Source organism: Phoca vitulina, unplaced genomic scaffold, assembly GCF_004348235.1.
Source record: "Phoca vitulina isolate PV1807 unplaced genomic scaffold, GSC_HSeal_1.0 scaffold93, whole genome shotgun sequence".
Lineage (NCBI taxonomy): Eukaryota > Metazoa > Chordata > Mammalia > Carnivora > Phocidae > Phoca > Phoca vitulina.
This window is the reverse complement of record NW_022589796.1, coordinates 323,245-332,165: the sequence shown is the minus strand read 5'-3', so window position 1 is coordinate 332,165 and position 8,921 is coordinate 323,245.

Sequence of the window (8,921 nt, the reverse complement as noted above, 5' to 3'; positions counted from 1 at the left end):
TAGTTACCATACAATACATCATTGGTTTTTGATGTGGTGCTCCACGATCCATTGTTTTCGTATAACACCCAGTGCTCTATGCAGTAACCCATCCCCTCTCCCCCCTCCCCTCTAAAACCCTGTTTGTTTCTCAGAATCCATAGTCTCTCATGGTTCATCTCTCCCTCCAATTCCAACCCCCCATTTTTCCCTTCCTTCTCCTAATGTCCTCCATGCTATTCCTTATGTTCCACAAATAAATGAAACCATATTTCACTTAGCATAATCTCCTCCAGTCCCATCCATGTTGATGTAAAAGTTGGGTATTCATCCTTTCTGATGGCTGAGTAATATTCCATTGTATATATGGACCACATCTTCTTTATCCATTCATCTGTTGAAGGGCATCTCGGCTCTTTCCACAGTTTGCCTATTGTGGACATTGCTGCTATGAACACTGGGGTGCATATGGCCCTTCTTTTCACTACATCTGTGTCTTTGGGGTAAATACCCAGGAGTGTAATTGCTGGGTCATAGGGTAGCTCTATTTTTTAATTTTTGAGGAACCTCCACACTGTTTTCCAAAGTGGCTGTACCAACTTGCATTCCCACCAACAGTGTAAGAGGGTTCCCCTTTCTCCACAACCTCTCCAACATTTGTTGTTTCTCTCCCTGTCCATTTTTGCCATTCTAACTGGTGTAAGGTGGTATCTCAATGTGGTTTTGATTTGGATTTCCCTGATGGCTAATGATGATGAACATTTTTTCATGTGTCTGTTAGCCATTTGTCTGTCTTCTTCAGAGAAGTGTCTTTTCATATCTTCTGCCCACTTTTTGACTTGATTATTTGTTTTTTGGGTGTTGAGTTTGAGAAGTTCTTTACAGATCTTAGATACCAGCCCTTTATCTGTAGTGTCATTTGCAAATATCTTCTCCCATTCTGTGGGTTGCCTCTTTGTTTTGTTGACTGTTTCCTTTGCTGTGCAGAAGCTTTTCATCTTGATGAAGTCCCAAAAGTTCATTTTTGCTTTTGTTTCACTAGCTTTTGGAGATGTATCTTGAAAGAAGTTGCTGTGGCCGATGTCAAAGAGGTTACTGCCTATGTTCTCCTCTAGGATTTTGACGGATTCCTGTCTCACATTGAGGTCTTTCATCCACTTTGAGTTTATCTTTGTGAATGGTGTTAGAAAATGGTTGAGTTTCATTCTTCTGCATGTGGCTGTCCAATTTTCCCAGCACCATTTATTGAAGAGACTGTCTTTTTTCCATTGCATGTTTTTTTCCTGCTTTGTTGAAGATTATTTGACCATAGAGTTGAGGGTCCATATCTGGGTTCTCTATTCTGTTCCATTGGTCTATATGTCTGTTTTTGTGCCAGTACCATGCTGTCTTGGTGATCACAGCTTTGTAATATAGCTTGAAATCGGGAAACGTGACGCCCCCAGCTTTGTTTTTCTTTTTCAACATTTCCTTGGCGATTCGGGGTCTTTTCTGATTCCATACAAATTTTAGGATTGTTTGTTCCAGCGCTTTGAAAATGTCCTGGGAATTTTGATCGGGATGGCATTGAAGGTATAGATTGCTCTGGGTAGCATAGACATTTTAACAATGTTTATTCTTCCGGTCCATGAGCATGGAATATCTTTCCATCTTTTTGTGTCTTCTTCAATTTCTTTCATGAGTGTTCTGTAGTTTCTAGAGTATAGATCCTTTACCTCTTTGGTTAGGTTTATTCTGAGGTATCTTACGGTTTTTGGTGCTATTGTAAATGGAATCGTTTCTCTAATTTCTCTTTCTACAGTTGCGTTGTTAGTGTATAAGAAAGCAACTGATTTCTGTGCATTGATTTTGTATCCTGCCACATTACTGAATTGCTGGATGAGTTCTAGTAATTTGGGGGTGGAGTCTTTTGGGTTTTCCACATAAAGTATCATGTTGTCTGCGAAAAGAGAGAGTTTGACTTCTTCTTTGCCAATTTGAATACCTTTTATTTCTTTTTGTTGTCTGATTGCTGTTGCTAGGACTTCTAGTACTATGTTGAACAATAGTGGTGAGAGTGAGCATCCTTGACGTGTTCCTGATCTTAAGGGAAAGGCTCTCAGCTTTTCCCCGTTGAGGATGATATTTGCTGTGGGGTTTTCATAGATGGATTTTATGAACTTGAGGAATGTTCCCTCTATCCCTATACTCTGGAGAGTTTTAATCAGGAAAGGATGTTGTATTTTGTCAAATGCTTTTTCTGCATCAATTGAGAGGACCATATGGTTCTTCTCCCTCCTCTTATTAATGTGTTCTATCACATTGATTGATTTGCAAATGTTGAACCACCCTTGCATCCCGGGGATAAATCCTACTTGGTCGTGGTGGATGATCCTTTTAATGTATTGTTGGATCCTATTAGCTAGGATTTTGTTGAGGATTTTGGAATCCATATTCATCAGGGATATCGGTCTGAAATTCTCCTTTTTGATGGGGTCTTTGCCTGGTTTGGGGATTAAGGTAGTGCTGGCCTCATAGAATGAGTTTGGAAGTTTTCCTTCTGTTTCTATTTTTTGAAACAGCTTCAGGAGAATAGGTATTATTTCTTCTTTGAATGTTTGGTAGAATTCCCCAGGGAATCCATCAGGCCCTGGACTCTTGTTTTTGGGGAGGTTTTTGATCACTGCTTCAATCTCGTTACTGGTTATTGGCCTATTCAGGTTGTCAATTTCTTCCTGTTTCAGTCTTGGCAGCTTAAAGGTTTCCAGGAAGGCCTCCATTTCATCCAGATTGCTCAGTTTATTGGCACATAGTTGTTGATAATAATTTCTAATAATTGTTTCTATTTCCTTGGTGTTAGTCGTGATCTCTCCCCTTTCATTCATAATTTTATTAATTTGGGTCTTTTCTCTTTTCTTTTGAATAAGTCTGGCCAGTGGTTTATCGATCTTATTAATTCTTTCAAAGAACCAACTTCTAGTTTCGTTGATCTGATCTACTGTGTTTCTGGTTTCTAATTCATTGATCTCTGCTCTAATTTTAATTATTTCTCTTCTAATGCGTGGTTTAGGCATCGTTTGTTGCTTTTTCTCTAGTTCTTTAAGGTGTGGAGTTAGTTGGCGAATTCGGGATTTTTCTATTTTTTTGAGTGAGGCTTGGATGGCTATGTATTTCCCCCTTAGGACCGCCTTTGCAGTATCCCATAGGTTTTGGACCGATGTGTTTTTGTTCCCATTGATTTCCATGAATTGTTTAAGTTCTTCTTTGATTTCCTGGTTGACCCAAACATTCTTGAGCAGAGTGGACTTTAGCTTCCAAGTGTTTGAATTTCTGCCAATTTTTTTCTTGTGATTGAGTTCCAGTTTTAGAGCATTGTGGTCTGAGAATATGCAGGGAATAATTTCAATCTTTTGGTATCGGTTGAGACCTGATTTGTGACCCAGTATATGGTCTATTCTGGAGAAAGTTCCATGTGCGCTCGAGAAGAATGAGTATTCTGTTGTTTTAGGGTGGAATGTTCTGTATATATCTATGAGGTCACTCTGGTCCAATGTATCATTCAAAGCTCTTGTTTCCTTGTTGATTTTCTGCTTAGATGATCTGTCCATTGCTGAGAGTGGAGTATTGAGGTCTCCTACAATTAACGTATTGTTATCAATGTGACTCTTTATTCTGGTTAACAGTTGGCTTATGTAGATGGCTGCTCCCATGCTGGGGGCATAGATATTTACAATTGTTAGATCTTCTTGTTGGATAGACCCTTTAAGAATGATATAGTGTCCTTCTGTGTCTCTTATTACAGACTTTAGTTTAAAATCTAATTTGTCTGATATAAGAATTGCTACCCCAGCTTTCTTTTGAGGTCCGCTGGCATGGAAGATGGATCTCCATCCCTTCACTTTCAGTCTGGATGTATCTTTAGCTTCAAAATGAGTCTCTTGTAGACAGCATATGGATGGGTCCTGTCTTTTTTTTTTTTTTTTTTAATTGTTATGTTAATCCCCATACATTACATCATTAGTTTTAGATATAGTGTTCCATGATTCATTGTTTGTGCATAACACCCAGTGCTCCATGCAGAACGTGCCCTCCTCAATACCCATCACCAGGCTAACCCATCCTCCCAACCCCCTCCCCTCTAGAACCCTCAGTTTGTTTTTCAGAGTCCATCGTCTCTCATGGTTCTTCTCCCCCTCCGATTTCCCCCCCTTCATTCTTCCCCTCCTGCTACATTCTTCTTCTTCTTTTTTTCTTTCTTAACATATATTGCATTATTTGTTTCAGAGGTACAGATCTGAGATTCAACAGTCTTGCACAGTTCACAGCGCTTACCAGAACACATACCCTCCCCAGTGTCCATCACCCAGTCACCCCATCCCTCCCACCCCACCCCCCACTCCAGCAACCCTCAGTTTGTTTTCTGAGATTAAGAATTCCTCATATCAGTGAGGTCATATGATACATGTCTTTCTCTGTTTGACTTATTTCGCTCAGCATAATACCCTCCAGTTCCATCCACGTCGTTGCAAATGGCAAGATCTTATTCCTTTTGATGGCTGCATAATATTCCATTGTATATATATACCACATCTTCTTTATCCATTCATCTGTTGATGGACATCTTGGCTCTTTCCACAGTTTGGCTATTGTGGACATTGCTGCTATAACATCGGGGTGCACGTAGCCTTTCGGGTCCCTACTTTTGTATCTTTGGGGTAAATACCCAGTAGTGCAATTGCTGGATCATATGGTAGCTCTATTTCCAACTTTTTGAGGAACCTCCATACTGTTTTCCAGAGTGGCTGCACCAGCTTGCATTCCCACCAACAGTGGAGGAGGGTTCCCCTTTCTCCGCATCCCCGCCAACATCTGTCATTTCCTGACTTGTTAATTTTAGCTATTCTGACTGGTGTGAGGTGGTATCTCATTGAGGTTTTGATTTGGATTTCCCTGATGCCGAGCGATATTGAACACTTTTTCATGTGTCTGTTGGCCATTTGGATGTCTTCTTTGGAAAAATGTCTGTTCATGTCTTCTGCCCATTTCTTGATTGGATTCTTTGTTCTTTGGGTGTTGAGTTTGATGAGTTCTTTATAGATTTTGGATACTAGCCCTTTATCTGATATGTCATTTGCAAATATCTTCTCCCATTCTGTCAGTTGTCTTTTGGTTTTGTTGACTGTTTCCTTTGCTGTGCAAAAGCTTTTTATCTTGATGAAGTCCCAGTAGTTCATTTTTGCCCTTGCTTCCCTTGCCTTTGGCGATGTTTCTAGGAAGAAGTTGCTGCGGCTGAGGTCGAAGAGGTTGCTGCCTGGGTCCTGTCTTTTTATCCAATCTGCAACCCTGTGCCGTTTTATGGGAGTGTTTAGGCCATTCACGTTGAGAGTGATTATTGAAAGATATGAATTAATTGTCATCATGCTGCCTGTGAAGACATTGTTTTTATAGATTGTCCCTGTAAATTTCTGTTGTATATCACTCTTGGGGTTCTTTCTCCTTTTATAGAACCCCCCCTTAATATTTCTTGCAGGGCCAGCTTAGTGGTCACATATTCTTTCAGTTTCTGCCGGTCGTGGAAGCTCTGCATCTCTCCATCCATTCTAAATGAAAGCCTTGCCGGATAAAGTATTCTTGGCTGCATGTTCTTCTCATTTAGTACCTGAATATGTCTTGCCAGGCCTTTCTGGCTTGCCAGGTCTCTGTGGATAGGTCTGACGTTATTCTGATGTTCCTCCCTCTGTACGTAAGGAATCTCTTCCTCCTAACTGCCCTTAAGATGGTTTCCTTGGTTCTAAGATTTGCAAGTTTTACTATTACATGCCGGGGTGTTGGCCTGTTTTCCTTGATCTTAGGAGGGGTCCTCTCTGCCTCTAGGACTCGAATGTTTGTTTCATTCCCCAGATTAGGGAAGTGCTCAGCTATGATTTGCTCAAATACATCTTCTAGTCCTCTCTGTTTCTCCACTCCCTCCGGGATTCCAATTATTCTGACATTGGAACGCTTCATGGTGTCGCTTACTTCTCTAATTCTATTTTCATGGATTCTGAATTGTTTTTCCCTGGCCTCCTCTTTTCCCTTTTTATCTATTATATTGTCTTCTAGGTCGCTTATTCGCTCTTCTGGCTCAGTTACCCTAGCTGTTAGATTATCTAAATTGGATTGGATCTCATTGATAGCATTTTTAAGTTCTGCCAATTCACCTTTTATTTCTGCCCTTAGAGACTCTATGTTGCCATTAATTGATTTCTCCAACCTAGCCATTGTCTTCACGATTGCTAGCCTGAATTCCATCTCCGACATCTTGGTTATATCTGCCTCCATTTGTAAATCTGCAGCATAAGTCATAATCTCTGAGTCTTTTCTATTTTGGGGGCTCCTCCTCCTAGTCATTCTGTTGATGGGTGTTTGAGGGAATGTATAGAGTCCAAATTATTGACCAGAACCCAAGCAAGATGCACCTGTTTTCTTGGGACCTTAGGGTTGCTGGCCTCTTGTTTCCCCAGCCTGTCTTCTGTGGGAGGGGCCTGCCGCGCTGTTACTCAGGCAACCCTGTTTGGGCGGAATTGCCCTGCCCCCCTGTGGTGGGGATGGGCTCAGCGGGAATCAGTCTTTGGGGCTTTTGTTCTCTGGTGGCTTTCCCTGGCGGCTTTCTGCATCTCTTCCGAGAGTCAGAGCAGAAGAGACCGTTTCCAACCCTCTGCCTCAGAGCAGAGAGATTGCTGTCTGTTCTTCAGTGAGCTCTCCAGGCCACACCGTCTCCGTTTCTCTCCGTACTGTTATAAACTGCAGCAGCCTGGGTTGTGTGCCCCTCCGCAGTGCCCCAGTCCTGCCTCCAGGTGGGGGCACGTCTCTGCCCTTTGTGCTTCTTAAACCGCCAGCTGCTCCCAGTTCCTGCATGCGCGACCCTGCTGCTCCGAGTTTCCGTCCCGGGGGCTGCAGTTCACAGGCATGACCCCACTGCTCCGGGTTTCCGCCCCGGGGGCTGCAGTTCACAGGCGCGACCCCCCCACCCCCACTCCGGGTTTCCACCCCAGGGGCTGCCCTGAAGTCCTTTCCCCGCCGCTACCGGTCTTTGAGTTTGTGCCCGTCCGCAGCGCCCGAGGCTGTCGCTCACCTGCGGTGTAGGATCCCCACGGCCAGGTACCCTCCCGCTGCCGTTTATCCTCCGATATCTGCCCGTGGAATCACGGCTCCCCGCTTCGTACCTCAAAACCAACCACCTGCGATATTCTGTTTGTAGAGATCCAGATCTTACATCTCAGGCTGGTTTTGTGGGTGCTCAGAGTTGTCTGGTAGATATCCAGCTCAATTCTGGGGACCAGCTAAAATAGGGTCCCCTACTCCTCTGCCATCTTTCCCCCCCTCAATATGTGCCCTCTTTAATACCCATCACCAGGCTAACCCATCCCCCCACCCCCGCCCCTTTAGAACCCTCAGTTTGTTTCTCAGAGTCCATAGTCTCTCAGGGTTCGTCTCCCCCTCCGATTCCCTCCTCTTCATTTTTCCCTTCCTACTATCTTTTTTTTTTTCCTCCCCCTCTCCCTTTGCTCCTCCCCCTGCTCAGGTGCTGGTGTGTTCTCTCTCTCTCAAAAATAAATAAATAAAATCTTTTTAAAAAAAGTAGCCAAAAGTAATAAAAGTTATTTCTTAAAAATCAAAGGAGAATTAATTTGGATTAGGCAATATTTTTTAGATATAACACCAAAAGCACCAGCAACAAATGAAAAAATAAACATCAGCAATATTTTGTGCTTCAAAAGATACCATCAACAAAGTGCAAAGACATCCCACAGGATGGGAGGAAATTTTTGCAAATCATGTCTCATAAGGGAATTGTATCTAGAATATCTAAAAAACTATTGAAGCTCATTAATAAAAAGACAGCCCAATTTTTAAAATAGCCCAAGAAACTGAGTTGTCCAAAGAAGATATATAAATGTATGATAGGCACATGAAAATATATGCAAATGATTAGCCATCAAGGAAATACAAACCCAAACCACAATGAGATACCACTTCACACCCACTAGGATGCTATAATCAAAAAGTCAGATAATAGCAAATATTGGGGAGGATGCAAAGAAATTGGAAGCCTCATACACTGCTGTTGGGAATGTAAAGTGGTAAAGCTACTTTAGAAAACAATCTGGCAATTCCTCAAATGCTTTAGCAGTAAGTTACCATCTGGCCCAGGAATTCCCCTCCTGGGTATCTACCCAAGAGAAATAAAAACATAAATCCACACAAGAACTTGTACATGAATGCTCATAACAGCATTATTCATACATGAATGTTCATAACAGTATTATTCATAACAGCATTATTCATGAATGAGTAATTGGGAAACAACCCAATTATTCATCAACTGATGAATGGATAAATAAAATGTGCTATGGCCATGTAATGAACTATTACTTGACAATAAAAAGAAATTAAGTAATGATCCATGCTACAAAATGGGTAAATCTCAATAACACTATGCTAAGTGAAAGAAGTCAGTCTGTAAAGAACTATGTATTGCATGAGTCTATCTATACAAAATATCGAGAATAGGCAAATCTAGAGAGATGGGAAATAGGTTGGTGGTTAATAAGACTATGGTGGAAGGTGGATGGAGGGAAGGGGTGTTGGGGGAAGTGAGAGCAAATGGGTATGGGTTTCTTTTGGGAGTAATGAAAAAGTTCTAAGAGTGATGACAGTGATGGTTGCACAATTTTGTAAATATATTAAGAACCACTGAATTGGGCACTTTACTTTTTTGGTTTTTGTTTTTCTTAATTGGAACTTTTAATTTTTAATTGTTTTTAATATTTTAAAATTTTTTATTCAAGTATAATTAACATACAATGTTAGTGTCATGTATAACACAGTACCTCATAAAATATGATGAATCAACAATTCCTTCTGTATATTTCTCTGAACTTTAAATGAGTGAATCATATGATATGTGAACTATATCTCAA